This window comes from Ranitomeya imitator, chromosome 1 (genome assembly GCF_032444005.1).
Source record: "Ranitomeya imitator isolate aRanImi1 chromosome 1, aRanImi1.pri, whole genome shotgun sequence".
Lineage (NCBI taxonomy): Eukaryota > Metazoa > Chordata > Amphibia > Anura > Dendrobatidae > Ranitomeya > Ranitomeya imitator.
Genome location: NC_091282.1, coordinates 885,738,195 through 885,764,198, shown reverse-complemented (window position 1 = coordinate 885,764,198; position 26,004 = coordinate 885,738,195).

The following is a 26,004-nucleotide window of genomic DNA, read 5'->3' as shown; positions in this document are numbered from 1 at the left end:
TCTCCTGTGGGCCTTCGGGTCCACCACCTGGTTCCAGCACCGTCAGCTGGTTCCAGGCCGAGCCTTTGGCTTAGGTGCCTCCTCCTGGGTATCCGAGTTCCGCCAACGCCAGGCGGTCCTTGGTAGTGCTTTTAAGCGTGGGCACCTACAGCTTAGTAACCGGGTTCCAGCACCGCCAGCTGGTCCTCGGTCGTGCCATTGGCTCTTGCACACTGGGGCAACGCATCTGGGTTCCAGCACCACCAGCTGGTTCTCGGCAGTGTTCTTGACACAGGTACTCCCTCGTGCCAAGCCTGGTCTCAGCACCGTCAGCTGTTTCCGGGTTGTGTCAAGCTCACTGAGACGCCTATGCTTGCCCCGTCGTGGTGCAGTCGGGTTAGCCAACTCCAGGGTGCCTCCAGTTTAGGAGCTTCCTATGTGGGCTGCGTGAACTGGTAGTCAAGGCTGGTTCTGTAGTGCCAGTAGGCCCAGCTCCCCCTGTAGGACTGTTGGGGTTCGGTAACTGCGGCTGCCTCGCGGCCTAGCTGTTCTCTCCTCTCCTGTGGGCCTTCGGGTCCACCTCCTGGTTCCAGCACCGTCAGCTGGTTCCGGGCCGAGCCTTTGGCTTAGGTGCCTCCTCCTGGGTATCCGAGTTCCGCCAACGTCAGGCGGTCCTTGGTAGTGCTTTTAAGCGCGGGCACCTACAGCTTAGTAACCGGGTTCCAGCACCGCCAGCTGGTCCTCGGTCGTGCCATTGGCTCTTGCACACTGGGGCAACGCATCTGGGTTCCAGCACCGCCAGCTGGTTCTCGGCAGTGTTCTTGACACAGGTACTCCCTCGTGCCAAGCCTGGTCTCAGCACCGTCAGCTGTTTCCGGGTTGTGTCAAGCTCACTGAGACGCCTATGCTTGCCCCGTCGTGTTGCGGTCGGGTTAGCCAACTCCAGGGTGCCTCCAGTTTAGGAGCTTCCTATGTGGGCTGCGTGAACTGGTAGTCAAGGCTGGTTCTGTAGTGCCAGTAGGCCCAGCTCCCCCTGTAGGACTGTTGGGGTTCGGTAACTGCGGCTGCCTCGCGGCCTAGCTGTTCTCTCCTCTCCTGTGGGCCTTCGGGTCCACCACCTGGTTCCAGCACCGTCAGCTGGTTCCAGGCCGAGCCTTTGGCTTAGGTTCCTCCTCCTGGGTATCCGAGTTCCGCCAACGCCGGGCGGTCATTGGTAGTGCTTTTAAGCGCGGGCACCTACAGCTTAGTAACCGGGTTCCAGCACCGCCAGCTGGTCCTCGGTCGTGCCATTGGCTCTTGCACACTGGGGCAACGCATCTGGGTTCCAGCACCACCAGCTGGTTCTCGGCAGTGTTCTTGACACAGGTACTCCCTCGTGCCAAGCCTGGTCTCAGCACCGTCAGCTGTTTCCGGGTTGTGTCAAGCTCACTGAGACGCCTATGCTTGCCCCGTCGTGGTGCAGTCGGGTTAGCCAACTCCAGGGTGCCTCCAGTTTAGGAGCTTCCTATGTGGGCTGCGTGAACTGGTAGTCAAGGCTGGTTCTGTAGTGCCAGTAGGCCCAGCTCCCCCTGTAGGACTGTTGGGGTTCGGTAACTGCGGCTGCCTCGCGGCCTAGCTGTTCTCTCCTCTCCTGTGGGCCTTCGGGTCCACCACCTGGTTCCAGCACCGTCAGCTGGTTCCGGGCCGAACCTTTGGCTTAGGTGCCTCCTCCTGGGTATCCGAGTTCCGCCAACGCCAGGCTGTCCTTGGTAGTGCTTTTAAGCGCGGGCACCTACAGCTTAGTAACCGGGTTCCAGCACCGCCAGCTGGTCCTCGGTCGTGCCATTGGCTCTTGCACACTGGGGCAACGCATCTGGGTTCCAGCACCGCCAGCTGGTTCTCGGCAGTGTTCTTGACACAGGTACTCCCTCGTGCCAAGCCTGGTCTCAGCACCGTCAGCTGTTTCCGGGTTGTGTCAAGCTCACTGAGACGCCTATGCTTGCCCCGTCGTGGTGCAGTCGGGTTAGCCAACTCCAGGGTGCCTCCAGTTTAGGAGCTTCCTATGTGGGCTGCGTGAACTGGTAGTCAAGGCTGGTTCTGTAGTGCCAGTAGGCCCAGCTCCCCCTGTAGGACTGTTGGGGTTCGGTAACTGCGGCTGCCTCGCGGCCTAGCTGTTCTCTCCTCTCCTGTGGGCCTTCGGGTCCACCACCTGGTTCCAGCACCGTCAGCTAGTTCTCGGCAGTGTCTTTTGCTCTTGTACCTTCTGCTCCCCATCCTGGTTCCAGTACCGTCAGCTGGTTCCGGGCAGAGCCTTTGGCTTAGGTGCCTCCTTCTGGGTATCCAAGTTCCACCAACGTCAGGTGGTCCTTGGTAGTGCTTTCAGGCACGGGTACCTCCTGCTTAGTAACCGGGTTCCAGTAACGTCAGCTGGTCCTCGGTAGTTCCATTGGCTCTTGGACCATTGGCTACCCATCCGGGTTCCAGTACCGTCAGCTGGTTCTCGGCAGTGTCTTTTGCTCTTGTACCTTCTGCTCCCCATCCTGGTTCCAGTACCGTCAGCTGGTTCCGGGCAGAGCCTTTGGCTTAGGTGCCTCCTTCTGGGTATCCGAGTTCCGCCAACGTCAGGCGGTCCTTGGTAGTGCTTTTTAGCACGGGTACCTCCTGCTTAGTAACCGGGTTCCAGTAACGTCAGCTGGTCCTCGGTAGTTCCATAGGCTCTTGAACCTTCGGGTAGCCATCCGAGTTCCAGTTCCATCAGCTGGTTCTTGGCATTTTCTCAGCCTTCTTGTACCTTCTGCTACATTTCCAAGTTGAAGACCCTAAAGTCGACGACCCGGAAGACCACCCCGATGACGACGACGACGACCCGGAAGACCACCCCGATGACGACGACGACGACGGCGGAGACGACGACGGCGGAGACGACGACGGCTGAGACGACGACGGCGGAGATGACGACACTGGAGACGACGACCCTGGAGACGACGACATGGAAGACCGAGAAGCAGAAGAACAAGAGGCTGCAGAACAAAGAGCAGAAGAACATTAAGCATAAGACTTAATATCAGAGCAAAATATATTATCTAAATTATATGCAGAAGAAGACTAAGCAGTGTATGGGGGTGAGTCCGTTCCTCCTCGTGGTGCCCCTGGATAAAGCCTGATGCTGCAGGCCAAACTGAACGCGGACAAATGTAACTTTTGTGACTGGCAGAACGGAAGGTGTAATCTTCCAACTTTTATAGATAACAACTACGGGAATGCCTGTCACAAATGAGAATATGATGAAGAAGTAGAATAGGAAGAATAATAACAGTGGAATAAAAAGAATATGTAGAATAGGAAGAATAATAATAGTTGAATAAAATGAATATGATGAATGTAATAAAAAAAAAAAAGGTAAAGGATGAAGAAGAAGATGAATAAGGTGAAGAAGAAGTTGATGTCAAAGATGCTGATGATGATGAAGATGAAAGTGTGGGAAAAGAAAAAAAAAAAAAAGAAAAAAAAGAAGGGGAAGGGCGTGGAATAGTGAAACATCAATATCTGACAAAATAAAAAAAAAAATTTACATAGTCAATATCTTTGTCACTCCGAACGTCTTAAAAAAAAAAAAAAACATGCTATTCTATTTGATTGGGATAAACCTCTATGACTTTAATGTCTCCGCCACCTCCCCAAATACATCCGGCATTATTCTTAGTTGTTTTCCTTCATGTAGAATGAACCTACAAGGCAAGAAAGGGTTTATTTTAATTCCGATATTTTGGTCCCATTGACTTGCATTGGGATCGGGTATCGGTATCGGCGATATCCGATATTTTTTGAATATCGGCCGATCCAATCCGATACCGATACTTTCCGATATCGGAAGGTATCGCTCAACACTAGTCATTACAGGTTGTAAGCTTCCTTGAAGAGATGGGTTTTCAGGTTCTGTTTGAAGTATCCAAATGTGGTGGATAACCAGATATATTGGGGCACAGAATTCCAGGTGATGGGGGATATTCGGGAGAAGTCTTGGAGGCGATTGGGTGAGGAGCGAATAAGCATGGAGGAGAGAAGGAGGTTTGGGTGGACCAGAGATTATGTGAGGGAAGATATTGAGAGATTAGTTCAGAAATATAAGAAGGAGAAAGGTTATGGATGGCTTTTTGGGTCAGTTTTAGTAGTTTAACCCCTATCTGACCTCGGACGGGATAGTACGTCCGAGGTCAGATCCCCTGCTTTGATACAGGGCTCCGCGGTGAGCCCGCACCAAAGCCGGGACATGTCAGCTGTTTTGAACAGCTGACATGTGCCCGTAATAGGCGCGGGCAGAATCGCGATCTGCCCGCACCTATTAACTAGTTAAATGCCGCTGTCAAATGCAGACAGCGGCATTTAACTACCGCATCCGGCCGGGCGGCTGGAAATGACGTCATCGCCGACCCCCGTCACATGATCGGGGGTCGGCGATGCGTCTCCATTGTAACCATAGAGGTCCTTGAGACCTATATGGTTACTGATGACCGGTGGCTGTGAGCGCCACCCTGTGGTCGGCGCTCACAGCACACCTCCATTTCTGCTACATAGCAGCGATCAGCAGATCGCTGCTATGTAGCAGAGCCGATTGAGTGGTGCCTGCTTCTAGCCTCACATGGAGGCTATTGAAGCACGGCAAAAGTAAAAAAAAAAAGTTGAAAAAAATGTTAAAAAAATAAAAAAAATATAAAAGTTTAAATCACCCCCCTTTCGCCCCAATCAAAATAAATCAATAAAAAAAAAAATAAAATCTACGCATATTTGGTATCGCCGCGCTCAGAATCACCCGATATATCAAGTAAAAAAAAGCATTAACCTGATCGCTAAACAGCGTAGCGGGAAAAAAATTCTAAACGTCAGAATTACGTTTTTTTGGTCGCCACGACATTGCATTAAAATGCAATAACGGGCGATCAAAAGAACGTATCTGCACCGAAATGCTATCATTAAAAACGTCATCTCGGCACGCAAAAAATAAGCCCTCAACCGACCCCAGATTACGAAAAATGGAGACGCTACGGGTATCGGATAATGGCGCAATTTTTTTTTTTTTTTAGCAAAGTTTGGAATTTTTTTTCACCACTTAGATAAAAAATAACCTAGTCATGTTAGGTGTCTATGAACTCGTACTGACCTGGAGAATCATAATGGCAGGTCAGTTTTAGCATTTAGTGAACCTAGCAAAAAAGCCAAACAAAAAACAAGTGTGGGATTGCACTTTTTTTGCAATTTCACCGCACTTGGAATTTTTTTCCCATTTTCTAGTACACGACATGCTAAAACCAATGATGTCGTTCAAAAGTACAACTCATCCCGCAAAAAATAAGCCCTTACATGGCCAAATTGACGGACAAATATAAAAGTTATCGCTCTGGGAAGGAGGGGAGTGAAAAACGAACACGGAAAAACGAAAAATCCCAAGGTCATGAAGGGGTTAAACTGGATATGCTGAGAAGTTGAGAGTCAGTGAAGGGATTTGCAAAAAGGGGAAGCAGGAGTGTAGTGAGGAGAGAGATTAATTCGGGCAGCAGAGTCAGGCAGCAGAGTTAAGGGCAGACTGGAGGGGTGCGGGAGTGTTAGAAATTAGGCCACAAAGGTGGATGTTACAGCAGTCAAGGCGGGAGATGATTAGGGCATGCACAAGCATTTTGGTAGAGTGAAGGTTGAGGAAAGGACGGATTCCGGAAATATTTTTGAGCTGGAGGCGACAGGAGGTGGCGAGAGTTTGGATATGCAGTTTAAAGGACAGGGCAGAGTCAAGGGTTACTCTGAGGCAGCGGATTACTGGGACAGGGGAAAGTATTAATTCATTTATAGTGATAGATAGATCAGGTAGAGAAGGTGTGCGAGATGGAGGAAAGATAATTAGTTCAGATTTGTCCACATTGCGTTTGAGGAAGCGAGAGGAGTAGAAGGAGGATATGGCTGATAGACACTCTGGGTTTCTGGAAAACTGAGAGGTAACATCTGGGCCAGAGAGGTAGATCTGAGTGTCATCGGCATATAGATGGTACTGGATTCCATACAAGTTTATGAGTTGTCCCAGGCCAAGGGTATAGTTTGAGAAGAGAAGGGGTCCTAGGACCAGTGGCGTAGGAAGGGGGGTGCGGGGGGGGCGGGCCGCCCCGGGTGGCACAATGTGGGGGCGGCTATCAGCACGGCTGCGCGCACTCATTCTCTGCTCCTTCCTCCCAGCATTATGAGGACTGGAGCAGAGCGCTGGCAGTGCGCGCGGCCGTGCAGAGTTGCTGGCTGCAGTGTAGCAGGGGCACACAGTCACACACGCTGTGACTCACCCCCGCACCTGCAGTCAGCAGCAGAAGCTCCGATCCAACCCCTCCAGCAGCGTCACAGCTCTCACAATGTGAAGAGCCATGGAGGGGCGGGGCTAAATGTCGGGGGCGGAGCCACGGACAAGCAGGAAGAAGAGGCAGAAGGAAATATGAAAATCAGAGCGGGAGACAGAAAAGATGTGAGAACAGAGACAGAAAACAACAGAGAGGCAAGACACAGGTGAGAAGTATATATATATATATATATATATATATATATATATATTACATCATTGTCTAAGGGTCACACTTCCGTCTTTCTGTCTGTCCTTCTGTCTTTCTTTCTTTCACGGATATTCATTGGTCGCGGCCTCTGTCTGTCGTCGCTGATTGGCCTCGGCAGCTGCCTGTCATGGCTGCCGCGACCAATCAGCGACGGGCACAGTCCGATTAGTCCCTCCGCTGCAGTCAGTGCCCGGCGCCTGCTCTATACTCCCCACAATCAGCGCCCGCTCCATAATCCCCTCCAGTCACCACTCACACAGGGTTAATAGCAGCGGTAACGGGCCGCGGTGTAACGCACTCCGTTACCGCTGCTATTAACCCTGTGTGTCCCCAACTATTTACTATTGATGCTGCCTATGCAGCATCAATAGTAAAAATATGTCATGTTAAAAATAATAAAAAAATGAAAAAACCTGCTGTACTCACCCTCCATCGCCTTTCCCGCTCCTCGCAACGCTCCAGTGCCCGCTCCATGCAAGCGGCAGCTTCCGGTGCCAAGGATGGTATGTGAGAAGGACCTGCCATGACGTCACGGTCATTTGACCGCAACGTCATCACAGGTCCTGCGCTCATACCAACCCTGGGACTGGAAGCTGCCTCGTGCGATACAGGGCCAGAATTCATCGGAGGGTGAGTATATGTTTATTTTTTATTTTAAGTCTGTATACTACGTGGCTCTGTGCTGTATACTCCATCACTGGGCAATATACTACGTGGCTGGGCAATATACTACGTGACTGGGCAATATACTACGTGGCTGAGCAATATACTACGTGGCTGGGCAATATACTACGTGGCTCGGCAATATACTACGTGGCTGGGCAATATGCTACGTGGGCTGTGCAATATACTACATGGCTGTGTTATATACTACGTGGCTGTGTTATATACTACGTGGCTGTGCTATACGCTATGTGGGCTGTGCTATATACTGCGTGGGCTGTGTTATACACTACGTGGCTGTGCTATATGCTACGTGGGCTGTGTTATATGCTATGTGGCTATGCTATATTTCTCTGCTGTATCTGCATCATGAATCATGCTATGTGTTAAAGGGGGGGCCCACTGAGACTCTTTCGCCCGGGGCCCTCTAAAACCGCGGCCGGCGCTGCAGCTGTTTAACGCTATTGACGTGCGGGCCCGCGCCCGTACGTCAATAGTTAACAACAGCCACCAGCCATTTGGAGGCTGGCAGCTGAAGTCGGCCGCAGCACACACGTCGACGGCTTCTGACGTCATTGTCAGTCGCCGGCGAGTGCACGCTTCAGCTGCGTGGAGAGAGCAGGAGCGCGGTCAGGTAAGCAGAACTTGTTTTTTTTTTTTGCAGACCCTATCATGTGTGTTGCCCTATTTTTGGTAACCTTTGTGTGTATTGAGCCGAGGGGGGGGGGGGGGGGGAGCCAAACTCGGGAGCAGCCCCGGGCGGCAAAAGCTCTAGCTACGCCCCTGCCTAGGACAGAACATTGAGGGACTCCAACAGAGAGGGGCGAGATGAAGAGGTAGTATGGGAGTAGGAAATGCTAAATGTGTGTAAGGCATGATGAGATCCAGGACAGGGCAAGGTCTTTGACACCATGGAAGAGAAGATCTGTAGTAGGAGGCAGTGGTCAATTGTGTTGAAGGCAGAGGATAGGTCTAGAAGGAGGAGTATAGAGAATTGTCTGTTAGCTTTGGCTGTAAGTAAGTCATTAGTAATTTTGGTCAGGGCAGTCTCAGTGGAATTGTGGGGATGGAAGCCAGATTATAAGTTGTCGAAGAGAGAGTTAGATGCAAGGTGAGAGGAAAGTTCAGCGTGGATGTGCTGCTCAAGTAGTTTGGAAGCAAATGGGAACAAAGATATGGAGCGGTAGCTGGACATAGCGCTCGGGTCAAGGGATGGTTTTTTGAGGATAGGTGTGATTGTGGCATGCTTGAAAGCAGAGGGGAAGGTACCAGAAGTTAGTGACAGAATGAAGAGATGGGTTAGGGATGGGATTAGTGTAGTGGTGAGTTTGGGGAGGAGGTGGGATGAGATGGGGTCAAGTGCACAAGTGGTGAGGTGTTATTTGAAGAGAAGATGAGCAAGCCGTCCTTCAGTGATTTTCGAGAGGGAAGTTATGGGGTTAGGGCATTGGTCTAGCATACAAAGGGGTTGTGATGGTCAGACAACAAAGACTTGCCTTGTTTGGTCTATCTTATTTTTGAACTGCTTGACAAAGTCCTCTGCAGAGATTAGGGAAGTCGGAGGGAGCAGTGGTGGGTGGAGGAGGGAGTTAAAGGTTGAACAACTGTTTGGGATTGTGGGATAAGGAAGATACAAGGGATGTAAAGTAGGCCTGTTTAGCAAATAAATATTGTGCCAGTTTTATAGATCAGGTTGTTCCTGATGCGGTGTTACCAATTATGTGTGCTTTTTGTTTATTTTTGTTTTAATGCAAACATTGTGTTTTTAGTGGTGAAACGACTTTTTGTGAATTGTGTGCCCTTTTTATGTGTGTTTTTTTAACCTTTATAGACATTTTATGTAATGTATGTTTTTAGTTTTCCACTTATTCCAACTGCGGGACATGAATATATTTTGTACTTTCATCACATGCACTGCAGTGCATGTATCACACTGACAGAGCCTGTAAACCCTGTTTATAGTGGGATCTCACAGGTCACCATACCCTGGGAAATCAAATGTCTTTAGGGTACTATGGCAACAATAAATCAATGGGGGTTGATCTTACCATAGAGGGTGTTCTTTTAATTGCTTAGATACTGCTGTAAATGGCAGTGGTCATGTACAGCCATGGCCCATGGGAATTGCACCCACCGGGGTGCTATTCACTTATTAATAAGGCCCCTTAATGACCACCGTTTTAATGCATACTGGCAGTCATTAAGGGATTAAAGGAGTTGTCCATTTCTTGAACAACCTCTTCCCATTCCCCATGGTATGCCCTATTAAAATGAAAAAGCTTTTACTTATACTCTACTCCAGTGCCGGGGTTGTTCCAGCCTTGTCAGCACTCACATACCAAGGGCTCATGTGAGGTTGTTATGACACGTGAGGCCCGTGCCCAATCAGCGCTGGTGTCACTGTTCCTGCCTTCAGACGTATAAGTAATTAACAGGGAATGAGCAGCAAGCCACAGTTCTCACTTGCCCTTGATTAAAAGTGGAGACAGTGACACTAGTGCTGATTGGGGTCAGGGCTCCTATGTCATAACAATCTCACGCGAACCCCGGGAGTGCGAGCCTGAATGGCACCAGCACAAGAGTAGATTATAAGCTTTTTTTTATTTTAGTGGGTGCAAACATAGGGAATGTGAAGTGGTTTTCCAAGTAGTGGACAGCCCCTTTAATAATATTTGCAGCTTGCATAGCATATTATGTAGAAATATCCACTTGAAAGAGCTCCCGCCACCCTATCTGACATTTAGCATGGTGGAACACCAGTGTACAGTAAATGGCATAGTTGCCAGGACATAAATACAACTCTACACTATGTAATAGTGTTTTTTTCAAATTCTGTAACAAAGTTATATGAAGATTGACTTGCTATGACCTCTGATGAGCTTTAAAGAAGATGCTTACAATTTAATGCATAATCTAAAGGTTAAGAAAGCCCCATTGCTGGGTAATATGACACAAGGAAGATTGCTGTTCATTGATTTCCAGTGGATAATTTTTGCTGATTCTGTGAAAATGTCTTCTCAGATAATTCTTCACAAGATGTGAAAATCAATGCAAGTTCACAATTTCTGAGAGGACTAGATTATACTGCTTATATTCTGCCAACATTGATCTACTCATATTAGCTGTCTTTACGCTGATGTTCCGCAAAACGTGTTACACAATGTCTCTTACAGTCTATCAAATCCTGTTTAATAGGTACAGAATTTAAAAAGCAACATTAAAACCCTGAAAAACCCTGAAAAGCTTTTCTTTTCAGACATTTTTTATAGTTACAGATTTCTAGAAGAATATTTGAAATATGTAAAGATAGATATCTAGATGTAATTTTGTGGTATAAACTTACAAACTTCAAAACAAGGAGTACTAACGGAGTTTTATAAAAATATCAACAAATCTTAATTGACACAATCAAACAACATGGATAGACATTTAAAAATGTGCAAAAAATATGCAAGACAGGAGCACCGAAAGTTGGTTTACACTTAGCACAATGTATGCATATCACGTCACTTAAATACAAATGAATAGACCGTAAGGACTGCAATAGGGGTTAATTTACACAAGAGCATGTCTCCACACATCATCAACAAAGTAACTTCAACCCCATGTGGTATCACTATCGCTCATGTGGGCATGATCAACATTCAAGCTCAGTCGCCTAAAGTTGTGCAAATAAGGCCATTTCATGGGCCTACCTAGTGTGGGGCACAAGTAGCCTTACCCAAGTACTGCGGAACACTGCTGGACGCACCCTGACACTCGTTTTAAATGTCTATCCATGTTGTTTGATTGTGTCAATAAAGATTTTTTTTATATTTTTATGAAAAAGTGGCCATGATGTAGATTGGGGATATTGATCTTACTTATCTATTAATACGAGTCTGCGTATTTATGCATTGACCTTTGTTTCTGTGTTTCTCACAGTAGGTCCCAGCAGTACTGATATGAACTTTAGAGCTCATGACGGCGCATGGCTCACACAAATAAATGATGCATTTAAGGACACCAATGATACACACGGCAATACAAAAGGGCTACAGGAAATATGATGAGATTCAAGGATCTTATGAGAAAGAAGATGAAAGTCTGGTGGAACCATGCATTCCTTGATAAATACTTACAAAAGGGGTTGATCCCTAGGGGAATAAGGGTGCAAGTGTTCCCCTCCTTCCCGATAGTAAATGAAGACTTTCGCGTAAGATGGGAGGAATGTGCCAATTTATGTTCTAGAGGATTCATGGAAATCCTTAAAGACATGAATGCAAATTCACTGAAGGAGATGGAGGTGGAAATTGAAACCCCACAAAGCACCATTCAAAGGGAAATGTCAAATGAAGCCTTAAGGAAATTTAATGCTGAGATAGATGAGGAAGTTCAAAAGTGGGCCATTGAAATACAGCAGATTAAATTAAAAAAAATGTCAACGAGATGTGAATAACAAGCAAGTAAATAGGATGTATAAATGGAGACATAGCAATGAAAGATCACATCCATTATATAGGAATGGGTCTCGCTCACTATCCCGTTCTGCATCTATAAAAGGTCTACAGTATCAGTAGAAGACCAACAAACAAAAAAAAGTCGCCCGAAAGTGGACAGAGAGGGTTTGTTGATAATCAAAATGTTTAATACAAGGCAGAATGCCAAGAAAACACAAATGGGGAAGTCTACAGAAGCCAGGGCCCAAGGGGGGTTACAGGTAATCAACCTATTAGATCATGTGCTCACTGATATCCAACTGGATGTGTTAAGTAGAGGATTATCTTTTTCTCCAACTATCGGCTTTAGTTGTTTTGCAGCATTGAAAGCCCTGCACCTTTTTTCATGCAAATTAATTTTGAAAAAATTACATTTGAAGGGTGGATATGAATAGGATAATTGGAGTCCTGCTGACATGGAGGCCATTTGGGTGTTGGAGGAACCATTGGGGGAACAAACACAGACACAAGATTGTGGGTTTCCAAAATCGATTCTCCCCAGCTCTATGAAATTCCCCCCTTTTCACTCTGCCTGGCAGTGGAAATTTTCACCAAGTTGGTAACTGATGACTTGAAACAACTGTCCACACGCCGTCGCTTTGACAACTTAACATATATACAAAGAGGAGCGATCCGTGTACTGCAATCACTCAAAGACGATGTATTTACGGTGTCAAAGATTTTTTTGATATTTTTATAAAAACTCATTTAGTCCTCCTTGTTTTCATAACTGCTTATGGAGTGCCAATGATGTAGATAGGGGATATTGATCCTACTTATCTATTAATACGAGTCTGGATATTTATGCATGGACTGACATACTGTTAGGTCCAGCAATAATTGGACAGTGACAAGTTTTGGCATGTTAGCTGTTTACCTAAATATATTCAAGATAAAGTTAAATAACTGACATGGGCTTAAGTAACAGACTCTCAACTTTAATTTAAAGGTATTCACATTCTAATTGGACAAAGGGTTTAGGAATTATAGGTACTTAATATGTATCTCCTATAAATGTTGTTGTCCAATTTGTCCTGAGTTGATTAACTTTTATAGCGGGTTATTTAGCGGATGTTTATGATTGGCAGCCGTCACACACTGAAAGACGCTTTTTATTGCAAAAAATATTTTTTGCGTTACCACATTGTGAGAGCTATAATTTTTCCATATTTGTGTCCACAGAGTCATGTAAGGTCTTGTTTTTTGCCGGACGAGTTAACGTTTCTATTGGTAACATTTTCGGGCACGTGACTTTTTTTGATCACTTTTCATTTCGATTTTTGTGAGGCAGAATGACCAAAAAACAGCTATTCATGAATTTCTTTTGGGGGAGGTGTTTATACCGTTCCGCGTTTGGTAAAATTGATAAAGCAGTGTTATTCTTCGGGTCAGTACGATTACAGCAATACCTCATTTATATTTTTTTTATGTTTTGGCGCTTTTATACGATAAAAACTCTTTTATTGAAAAAATAATTATTTTTGCATTGCTTTATTCTGGGGACTATAACTTTTATATTTTTTTGCTGATGATGCTGTGTGGTGGCTCGTTTTTTGCGGGACAAGATGACGTTTTCAGCAGTACCATGGTAATTTATATCTGTCTTTTTGATCGCGTGTTATTCCACTTTTTGTTTGGTGGTATGAGAATAAAGCGTTGTTTTTTGCCTCGTTTTTTTTTTTTTAACGGTGTTCACTGAAGTGGTTAACTAGTGATATAGTTTTATAGGTGGGGTCGTAACGGACGCGGAGATACTAAATATGTGTACTTTTATTGTTTTTTTTTATTATTTAGATAAAGAAATGTATTTATAGGAACAATATTTATTTTTTTTTAGAATTTTTTTGGAATTTAAAAAATAAAAATTTTTACACATTGAAATATTTTTTTTTACACTATAACATTGCCCCAGGGGGGCCATCATGTTATAGTGTAAGATCGCTGATCTGACACATTGCTGTGCACGGTGTCAGATCAGCGATCTGACATGCACAGCTCCAGGCTTCACAGTGCCTGCTCTGAGCAGACGCTGTGAAGACACCTCCCTCACTGCAGGACCCAGATGCCGTGGCCATCTTGGATCCGGGCCTGCAAGGAGGAGGAGGAGGTAAAAGACCCTCGCAGCAACGCGATCACATCGCGTTGCTGCGGGGGTCTCAGGGAAGCCCACAGGGAGCCCCCTCCCTGCGCGATGCTTCCCTATTCCGCCGGCACATGGCGATCATGTTTGATCGCGGTGTGCTGGGGGTTAATGTGCCGGGGGTGGTCTGTGACCGCTCCAGGCACATAGTGCCGGGTTTCAGCTGCGATAGGCAGCTGACACCCAGCCGTGATCGGCCGCGCTCCCCCCGTGAGCACGGCCGATCGCTATGACGTACTATCCTGTCGAAGGTCAGATAGGCCCAGGTCACCTCGACGGGATAGTACGTCCAAGGTCAGAAAGGGGTTAAACAAAATGTTCTGCCATAATGAAACCTATACTCACCTACTGTTATGTCCCATGAATGAGACATTTTACAGATTGTCCTGTACATTTACATGCTGTATTGCAGTTTCTCATATTGTTTATTGTTGCTATGTGTTCCTGGGTTTTGGATAGCTGAAATCCTCCATTTCCATGAAGTTTGTCCCTACTGTCTTCCTGTCTCCCTCTGCTGGGTGTCATGTCACTTCCTTCTTCTCCTCCCTGTGTCTCAGTCTCCATCTTGGCTTCATTAGAGGCACATGTGCTTTCAGCTGTCTCAAGAAAATCTTTTTTATCTGCTGCTGTTTGTATGCATTCAACAAGAATTCTTAAAGAAATCAAAGTCTCTTCTGGATTCTTCATAACATGTGTGCCTGCAGCAGAGTTAAGCTATCTGCGAACCTCGCCAATTGTAAGTAAGGTGAAGAGATTCAGCATCTCACAGAGCCATATTTGCAGCCACAGGCTCCGGGGACAGAATAGTAAAAAAGACCTACCAGATTCATCTGTAAAGCCACCAACAGCTTCTATAAAGCTACAGAACTTTCTGCAGAGCATCTGCTCTCAGCATATAAGAGACTATACAGCTCCCCATTTCCCTGTGAATCAGGATGGCTGAGGAATGACTACACGGTCTCTGCCAGACCCATTGTTAGAGGAAGAGTGCATAGAACTTGATCCACCATCTATTGAGAAGGCTAGACGTCCCACAAAGCCCACATGGAAAGAAAGGGAGAATCTAGAATCCAGTAAACATGATCTTCTCCGTGCTATAGCAGAGCAATGGCAAAAACTACTGAGTCTTATAGACAGCCTGTCTCAGCCTGCTTCTCTCGAGCGACCACCAGAAGGAACCCTTGCACAACTGTGTTCAGATTACCAACTGTATGCAGAAATTGCAAATCAGTGCACCTCCGTGTTACAAAGACTTAACCCATCATTTCCCTGCAAAGAGCTGCAAGCTTTCCAACAACTTAACTCTGAGAGAGAAAGCATGGTGCACGATACAAAAGCCAAGGCAGAGGCAAGAATCGCACTAATAGCCGAGATATCATCTTGTATTTCTGCCTCAGCCAGTCAAAGCGATCATCTAAGTCACGCTCTTTAAAATCATCAACCCTCAGCGAACAGCTCGTAAGAGCACGTGCAGTAGCTGAGGCCAGTAAAATACAAGCTGCCTTCGCTCAAAAGAAAACTGAGATGGAAATAGAGGCAACGAAAACAAAGGCCCTAGAGAAGAAAAGAAAGGCAGAAACAGAGGCCCTAGATATGAAAAGAAAGGCAGAAACTGAGGCCATAGAGATGAAAAAGGCAGAAACAGAGGCCCTAGAGAAGAAAAGAAAGGCAGAAATAGAGGCCCTAGAGAAGGAATGCGAACACGCCGCAGCCATGGCAAGGTTAAAGGTCCTGGAACAAGCCATCAGTGGGAGCCAAAGAGACATTGCCAATTTAAGTGATTTTGATACCAGAAGACCCTCTTAAGCGTACTAGAGACTAAGTAAAAAGCCAATACAGCGCTCCCCCTGCTCCTGTAATCCTTCCCGACTGCCCAGATGCTCCCCTGAGACAACAGGACACAGAGTGTTTAGCCGCATCCTGCACCCAATGTCAGTACAATACGCTGACAACCCTGCATTCTGGTCCTCCTCTGTGCACTGGAATGTATCCGAAACCTGCACCGCATCCAAACCTTATACACATAAACATACATGCAGGCCAATATGCAGGCAAATCACCACACTCCGGTCAGTCACACAATTCCAGTCCCATGTGTCGAAGAAACTAAGCTCATTAACCCAGTTAATGGACTGAACACCTACGCTGCCCCATATGTTACTGCATTCCAAGGTCAAAGCACAGACTGTATGAACAATGCTACCCAGCCAGCAACGGTCCTTCCAAAATCGGAGAATGCTGATATGACTGGCTTTGCAAGGTACATGATTCGGCGTGATCTAACTAAGACTGGACTTACAAAGTTTGACGATAAACCTGAGAACTACATGGGTTGGCAGTGTACCTTTAAAACCACAATCAGTGACCTCGGCATCACAACCGCTGAAGAGCTAGACCTGCTAATCAGGTGGCTTGGGCCACAATCCACAGATCGGGTCAAGAGACTTAAATCCGTCTACATCAGTAATCCTATCACGGGTCTCACCGCTGCATGGAAGAGGCTAGAAAGAAGCTATGGTAGTCCTGAGGCCATAGAAAAGGCGCTGTTCAAGCGACTAGAGGAATTTCTAAAGGTATCTAGTAAGGACAGTACAAGGTTCCAAGAGCTCAGCGACCTTCTGTTAGAGCATCAGCTGGCCAAAGCAGACCTGTACCTGCTTGGCCTCAGCTACCTGGACACTGCTCATGGGGTAACTCCAATAGTTTCCTAGCTTTCCATTATCCAAAATAAGTGGGCCATGCTTGGATCAAATACAAAAGGGAAAACCAAGTCTTCTTCCCTCCATTTTTCTACTTCTGCGAGTTCATCAAAAATATTGCAGAGTGTAAGACTGATCCAAGTTTTTCCTATGGAGAACACAGCAACCCTGTTTCATCTCCTAAATAAGAGAGTCCACGTCTTAACTGCAGGAACCGCCGATCTCCAATGTCCGTCAAGAAGACTGATATTAGTCCCGCACCTACAGTATCACAAGATAAGACCAACAAAGGTGAGAAGGTTGAGAATTCTAATCGTATGTGTCCCATTCACGAGAAACCACTCCCCTTAACCCCTTCCCGACCCATGACGCCACGTAGGCGTCATGAAAGTCGGTGCCAATCCGACCCATGACGCCTATGTGGCGTCATGGAAAGATTGCGTCCCTGCAGATCGGGTGAAAGGGTTAACTCCCATTTCACCTGATCTGCAGGGACAGGGGGAGTGGTAGTTTAGCCCAGGGGGGGTGGCTTCACCCCCCCGTGGCTACGATCGCTCTGATTGGCTGTTGAAAGTGAAACTGCCAATCAGAGCGATTTGTAATATTTCACCTATTATAACTGGTGAAATATTACAATCCAGCCATGGCCGATGCTGCAATATCATCGGCCATGGCTGGAAACACTAATGTACCCCCACCCCACCCCACCGATCGCCCCCCCAGCCCTCCGATCTGTCCGGTACACTGCTCCGGCTCCCCTCCGTCCTGTGCTCCGCTCCCCCCGTGCTCTTGTCCGCTCCCCCCGTGCTCCAATCACCCTCCCCGTGCTCCAATCACCCCCCCTGCACTCCGATCCACCCCCCCGTGCTCCGTTCCACCCCCCCGTGCTCCGTTCCACCCCCCATGCTCCGTTCCATCCCCCCGTGCTCCGTTCCACCCCTCCCGCGCTCCGATCCCCCCCCATGCTCCGATCCCCCCCGTGCTCCCCCCCACCCCATCATACTTACCGATCCTGCCGAGGTCCGTCCGTCTTCTCCCTGGGCGCCGCCATCTTCCAAAATGGCGGGCGCATGCGCAATGCGCCCGCCGAATCTGCCGGCCGGCAGATTCGTTCCGAAGTGCATTTTGATCACTGAGATATAATCTATCTCAGTGATCAAAATAAAAAAATAATAAATGACCCCCCCCCCTTTGTCACCCATAGGTAGGGACAATAAAAAAATAAAGAATTTTTTTTTCCCACTAATGTTAGAATAGGGTTAGGGTTAGGGTTAGGGGTAGGGTTAGGGGTAGGGTTAGGGCTATGGTTAGGGCTAGGGTTAGGGGTAGGGTTAGGGCTAGGGTTAGGGCTAGGGTTAGGGCTAGGGTTAGGGGTAGGGTTAGGGCTAGGGTTAGGACTAGGGTTAGGGTTAGTGTTTCGGTATGTGCACACGTATTCTGGTCCTCTGCGGATTTTTCCGCTGCGGATTTGATAAATCCGCAGTGCTAAACCGCTGCGGATTTATGGGAGATTTACCGCGTTTTTTCTGCGCATTTCACTGCGGTTTTACAACTGAGATTTTCTATTTGAGCAGTTGTAAAACCGCTGCGGAATCCGCACAAAGAAGTGACATGCTGCGGAATGTAAACCGCTGCGTTTCCGTGCAGTTTTTTCGCAGCATGTGTACAGCGATTTTTGTTTCCCATAGGTTTACATTGAACTGCGGATCCGCAGCGTTTTCCGCAGCGTGTGCACATACCTTTAGAATTAGGCTATGTGCACACGGTGCGGATTCGCAGCAGTGTTCCATCAGGTTTACAGTACCATGTAAACCTATGGAAAACCAAATCCGCTGTGTCCATGGTGCGGAAAATACCGCGCGGAAACGCTGCGTTACATTTTCCGCAGCATGTCAATTCTTTGTGCGGATTCCGCAGCGTTTTACACCTGTTCCTCAATAGGAATCCGCAGGTGAAATCCGCACAAAAAACACTGGAAATCCACGGTAAATCTGCAGGTAAAACGCAGTGCCTTTTACCCGCGGATTTTTCAAAAATGATGCTGAAAAATCTCACACGAATCCGCAACGTGGGCACATAGCCTTAGGGTTAGGGTTGGAATTAGGGTTGTGGTTAGGGGTGTGATTAGGGTTTTGGCTACAGTTGGGATTAGAGTTAGGGGTGTGTTGGGGTTAGTGTTGGAGGTAGAATTGAGGGGTTACCACTGTTTAGGCACATCAGGGGTCTCCAAACGCAACATGGCGCCACCATTGATTCCAGCCAATCTCGTATTCAAAAAGTCAAATGGTGCTCCCTCAATTCCGAGCCCCGACGTGTGCCCAAACAGTGGCTTACCCCCACATATGGGGTACCAGCATACTCAGGATAAACTGCGCAACAATTACTTGGGTCCAATTTCTCCTCTTACCCTTGTGAAAATAAAAAAATGCTTGCTAAAACATCATTTTTGAGGAAAGAAAAATTATTTTTTATTTTCACGGCTCTGCGTTGTAAACGTCTGTGAAGCACTTGGGGGTTCAAAGTGCTCACCACATATCTAGATAAGTTCCTTGGGGGGTCTAGTTTCTAAAATGGGGTCACTTGTGGGGGGTTTCTACTGTTTAGGCACACCAGGGGCTGTGCAAATGCAACGTGACGCCCGCAGACCATTCCATCAAAGTCTGCATTTCAAAAGTCACTACTTCCCTTCTGAGCCCCGACGTGTGCCCAAACAGTGGTTTACCTCCACACATGGGGTATCAGCGTACTCAGGAGAAACTGGACAACAACTTTTGGGGTCCAATTTCTCCTGTAACCCTTGGGAAAATAAAAAATTCTGGGCTAAATAATTATTTTTGAGGAAAGAAAAGGTATTTATTATTTTCACGGTTCTGCATTATAAACTTCTATGAAGCACTTGGGGGTTCAAAGTGCTCACCACACATCTAGATAAGTTCCTTTCGGGGTCTAGTTTCCAAAATGGGGTCACTTGTGGGGGGTTTCTACTGTTTAGCCACATCAGGGGCTCTGCAAACGCAACGTGACGCCCGCAGAGCATTCCATCAAAGTCTGCATTTCAAAACGTCACTACTTCAATTCCGAGCCCCGGCATGTGCCCAAACAGTAGTTTACCCCCACATATGGGGTATCACCGTACTCAGGAGAAACTTGCCAACAAATATGGGGGTCAAATTTCTCCTGTTACCCTTGGGAAAATTAAAACATTCTGGGCTAAATAATTATTTTTGAGGAAAGAAAACATATTTATTATTTTCACGGCTCTGCATTATAAACTTCTGTGAAGCACTTGGGGGTTCAAAGTGCTCACCACACATCTAGATAAGTTCCTTTCGGGGTCTAGTTTCCAAAATGGGGTCACTTGTGGGGGGTTTCTACTGTTTAGCCACATCAGGGGCTCTGCAAACGCAAAGTGACGCCCGCAGAGCATTCCATCAAAGTCTGCATTTCAAAACGTCACTACTTCAATTCCGAGCCCCAGCATGTGCCCAAACAGTAGTTTACCCCCACATATGGGGTATCACCGTACTCAGGAGAAACTTACCAACAAATATGGGGGTCAAATTTCTCCTGTTACCCTTGGGAAAATTAAAACATTCTGGGCTAAATAATTATTTTTGAGGAAAGAAAACATATTTATTATTTTCACGGCTCTGCATTATAAACTTCTGTGAAGCACTTGGGGGTTCAAAGTGCTCACCACACATCTAGATAAGTTCCTTTCGGGGTCTAGTTTCCAAAATGGGGTCACTTGTGGGGGGTTTCTACTGTTAAGCCACATCAGGGGCTCTGCAAACGCAACGTGACGCCCACAGAGCATTCCATCAAAGTCTGCATTTCAAAACGTCACTACTTCACTTCCGAGCCCCGGCATGTACCCAAACAGTGGTTTACCCCCCACATATGGGGTATCAGCATACTCAGGAGAAACTGGACAACAAATTTTGGGGTCAAATTTCTCCTGTTACCCTTGGGAAAATAAAAAATTGCAGGCTAAAAGATCATTTTTGAGAAAATAATTTTTTTTTTTATTTTCATGGCTCTGCGTTATAAACTTCTGTGAAGCACTTGGGGGTTCAAAGTCCTCAACACACATCTAGATTAGTTCCTTTGGGGGTCTAGTTTCCAAAATGGGGTAATTTCTGGGGGATCTCCAATGTTTAGGCACACAGGGGCTCTCCAAACTTGACATGGTGTCCGCTAATGATAGGAGCTAATTTTCCATTTAAAAAGCCAAATGGCGTGCCTTCCCTTCCGAGCCCTGCCGTGCGCCCAAACAGTGGTTTACCCCCACATATCGGGTATCAGCGTACTCAGGACAAACTGGACAACAACATTTGGGGTCCAATTTTTCCTATTACCCTTGGCAAAATAGGAAATGTCAGGCTAAAATTCATTTTTGAGGAAAGAAAAATTATTTTTTATTTTCATGGCTCTGCGTTATAAACTTCTGTGAAGCACCTGAAGGGTTAAAGTGCTCAATATGCATCTAGATAAGTTCCTTGGGGGGTCCAGTTTACAAAATGGGGTCACTTGTGGGGGAGCTCCAATGTTTAGGCACACAGGGGCTCTCCAAACGCGACATGGTGTACGCTAACAATTGGAGCTAATTTTCCATTCAAAAAGTCAAATGGCGCGCCTTCCCTTCCGAGCCCTGCCGAGTGCCCAAACAGTGGTTTACCCCCACATATGAGGCATCGGCGTACTCGGGAGAAATTGCCCAACAAATTTTATGATCCATTTTATCATATTGCCCATGTGAAAATGAAAAAATTGAGGCGAAAAGAACTTTTTCGTGAAAAAAAAGTACTTTTTCATTTTTACAGATCAATTTGTGAAGCACCTGAGGGTTTAAAGTGCTCACTAGGCATCTAGATAAGTTCCTTGGGGGGTCTACTTTCCAAAATGGGGTCACTTGTGGGGGAGCGCCAATGTTTAGGCACACAGAGTCTCTCCAAACGCGACATGGTGTCCGCTAACGATCGAGATAATTTTTCATTCAAAAAGTCAAACATCGCTCCTTCCCTTCCGAGCCTTACCATATGCCCAAACAGTGGTTTACCCCCACATGTGAGGTATTGGTGTACTCAGGAGAAATTGCCCAACAAATTTTAGGATCCATTTCATCCTGTTGCCCATGTGAAAATGAAAAAATTGAGGCTAAAAGAATTTTTTTGTGAAAAAAAGTACTTTTTCATTTTTACGGATCAATTTGTGAAGCACCTGGGGGTTCAAAGTGCTCACTATGCATCTAGATAAGTTCCTTGGGGCATCTAGTTTCCAAAATGGGGTCACTTGTGGGGGAGCTCCAATTTTTAGGCACACGGGGGCTCTCCAAACGTGACATGGTGTCCGCTAAAGAGTGGAGCCAATTTTTCATTCAAAAAGTCAAATGGCGCTCCTTCCCTTCCAAGCCCTGCCGTGTGCCCAAACAGTGGTTTACCCCCACATATGAGGTATCAGCGTACTCAGGACAAATTGGACAACAACTTTCGTGGTTCAGTTTCTCCTTTTACCATTGGGAAAATAAAAAAATTGTTGCAAAAAGATAATTTTTGTGACTAAAAAGTTAAATGTTCATTTTTTCCTTCCATGTTGCTTCTGCTGCTGTGAAGCACCTGAAGGGTTAATAAACTTCTTGAATGTGGTTTTGAGTACCTTGAGGGGTGCAGTTTTTAGAATGGTGTCACTTTTGGGTATTTTCAGCCATATAGACCCCTCAAACTGACTTCAAATGTGAGGTGGTCCCTAAAAAATATGGTTTTGTAAATTTCGTTGTAAAAATGAGAAATCGCTGGTCACATTTTAACCCTTATAACTTCCTAGCAAAAAAAAATTTTGTTTCCAAAATTGTGCTGATGTAAAGTATACATCTGGGAAATGTTATTTATTAACTATTTTGTGTCACTTAACTCTCTGGTTTAACAGAATAAAAATTCAAAATGTGAAAATTGCGAAATTTTCAAAATTTTCGCCAAATTTCCGTTTTTATCACAAATAAACGCAGATTTTATTGACCTAAATTTACCACTAACATGAAGCCCAATATGTCATGAAAAACAGTCTCAGAACCGCTAGGATCCGTTGAAGCGTTCCTGAGTTATTACCTCATAAAGGGACACTGGTCAGAATTGCAAAAAACGGCAAGGTCTTTACGGTCAAAATAGGCTGGGTCATGAAGGGGTTAAAGAGGTGCATCAGCTTCAGAAAGAAACCACTCCAGGAACGCAAAGAGCTTCTGAAGAACTTTTGGATATGTTACAGGTGCTGCGCTTCTACTGCACACTTTGCTAAGGACTGTAAAATATCTATTAAGTATTTGGAGTGCGACTGTGAGGAGCATGTGCAAGCGCTCCATCCATCCCAATCTAACACTGCACAGCCTACGCCTTCCCCCACCATGAGGCAAGGCAGGGAGGATGCCATTCAAACAGTGAGTTCTATCACAATATCTTCTTCATGCGCAGAAGTCAGCGGAGAAGGCCTCTGGGACAAGTTGTGTATGAAGATATGCCTGGTGAATGTGTATCCCAAGAGTTGACTAAAGAAAACCACAAGGGTGTATGTTATCCTGGACGATCAGAGCAACCGGTCACTTGCAAGGTCAGAACTCTTTGATATGTTTGACTTAAAGGGAAACTCTCACCCCTACACCCTGGGCACCTGCAGCGGTGTTACAGAGGTCTCTGGGAGAAGACCTAATTGACTCATGGTGTTTTCTCTTGAGAACAATGTGGTAATACCCTAACTCACTCTGGTCAAATGCAATCAGATACCGTCCAGCAGAGAGGAAATCCCAACTCCAGAGGCTGCACTCCATCACCCTCATCTAAAGGCTTTGGCAGGCAAGTTACCAGCTCTCGACAACAGCGCGCACATTCTGATCCTGCTTGGCAGAGACATTCTGTGACTACACAAGGTACGTCAGCAAATCAACGGGCCACACGACGCTCCATTTGCTCACCGCTTTGGCCTAGGCTGGGTTATTATAGGCAATGTCTGTATGGGAAAGATGAAGAGACCCATGAGGATTTCTTCATTTAAGACTCACGTCCTACCAAATGGTCGCAGCACTTACTTTCAACCATGCCCGCATCATTACTGGGTGAAAGAGAAGATAAGCGATAACAAGTGGAAGAAAGAAACCTCTGATGACACCAACATATCCCTGCCCCGCAATGATGACCTCGGGTCAACAGTGTTCAACTCTACAATAGAAGACAACCAGCTAGCACTTGCAAGGGATGACAAAGTGTTCATAAGGATTATCGAAAAGAAATATGCCCAAGACACTTCAAATACCTGGGTAGAACCTTTACCTTTTCTTTCTCCAAGAACAAGGCTACCTGATAATCTGCAAGAAGCAACGACAAGGTTTTCATCTCTAAAATGCACCTTAAAGAGAAGGCCTGAGATGGGGAAACATTTTATTGAGTTCATGCAGAATATCTTTGACAGAGGTCACGCAGAACCCACACCCCCGCTAAAAGAAGGTGAAGAATGCTGGTATCTCCCATCCTTTGGTGTCTACCATCCTGGCAAACCCGACCAAATTAGAGTGGTGTTTGGCTCCAGTGGTCAGTATGAAGGCATCTCCCTAAATAGCCTGCTGCTTACTGGGCCTAAACTAAGCAACAGCCTTATAGGTGTACTGATTCGCTTCAGGCAAGAACCTGTCGCAGTAATGGCTGACATTCAACAAATGTTTCATTGTTTTATTGTGAGAGAAAACAGCAGAAACTACCTCAGATTCCAATGGCACAAAGACAACAATGTCCATAACAAGGTCATAGACTACAGGATGAAGGTGCACGTCATTGGGAACAGCCCCTCGCCTGCAGTGGCCAGTTATGGATTAAGACGGACAGCACAGGAAGGTGAGAGAGAATATGGGTCTGATGCTCGTCTATTTGTGGAAAGAAACTTCTACGTAGATGATGGGCTTAAGTCTCTTCCCACAAGTGAAGAGACAATCGATCTGCTCTCTGGGAATCAAGAAATGCTGTCAACAGCGAAACTTAGACTCCACAAGATCATCTCCAACAGTAAAAAGGTAATGGAAGCATTTTGATCTGAGGATCACGCTGCTGGTGTAAGGGATCTTGTTCTGGGTTCTGACGTTCCTCCCATGCAACGCAGCCTTGGTCTGCTTTGGGATATTAAGCAGGACACGTTCACTTTCCAGCTGTCAGCTTGTGATAAACCTTTCACTAAAGGAGGAGTCCTATCTGTTGTGAACAGCATCTATGATCCTCTCGGGTTTATCGCACCCATCACCATTCAAGGCAAGATACTGTTGAGACAGTTGACTGCTGAGAGTACGGATTGGGACACTCCACTACCATCCCAGAAACAACAAAGGTGGGAGGAGTGCAAGAAGTCTCTGAAGGTCTTAGAGCATTTCCAAGTCCCACAATGTTATTCCCCAGGCACCCTTTCAGCCACCATCAGAAGAGAAGTCCACGTTTTATCCAACACTTCTACAGAGGCTATAGCTGCCGTAGCCTACCTGAAGACCTTGGAAGAAGATAACAAGGTGCATTGTGGATTCATCCTCGGTAAGGCAAAACTAACCTCGAAACCTGTTCACTCTGTTCCAAGACTCGAAATTTGTGCCGCCGTTCAGGCAGTGGAGTTAGCTGAAGCTATAAAAGACGAAATGGACATTGCTATTGATTCATTTACCTTCTACATGGACAGCAAAGTGGTGCCAGTAACATCGGACCCTGATGCACCAATGATCCTTACTACTGCTACACTTCTTACTCCAAAGGTTGGAGCTGCTGCAATCCCTCCAGGGAAGTTTGTGGACGGGGACCTTTACAGACGTCAGTGGAAACAGGTACAACACTTGTCCAATTCCGTTTGGCACCTCAGGAAAACGGAATACTTGCACTTGCTTCAAAGCCGTCACAAATGGCAGACTGCAAAGCCTAATCTCCAAGAGGGAGACCTCATCCTCCTTAAAGATAAAGAAATTCATCGCAACGACTGGCCAATGGGTCTTATCACCAAGGTTGCACCAAGCAATGATGGGAAGATCCGTAAGATAGAAGTCAAGGTTACGAAAGGCGGCTCAACTCGTATTTTCCTCCGTCCAGTCACTGAGCTTGTTCTACTTTTAGCAAAGGAGGACATCACATAAAGTCGCTGTTTATGGACACAGCTAACGGCAGGGAGCCTACCGCCATATATTCCTCCAGCTGTGTTGGAAAATTCGAACATTTGAACTTTCTCCAGCGGATTGTTGGGTTGGTGGAAGTGTTTGCACATTGCGGCTTCCCCAATCTGAAGATGGGTTTACATTTGGACTCCGACTATCCCGCTGTTGAGGACTTCATGCCTCCAACTGAATTTTGGACCATGCTAATTGGATTACAACTAGCCAAAAGGATATAGTGGAATACTGAGCAGTCCCCCACATAATTACCATCTAAGTACAATATAAATCATTATTAACAGCAGCGGGACTAAACTAGGACCTTACA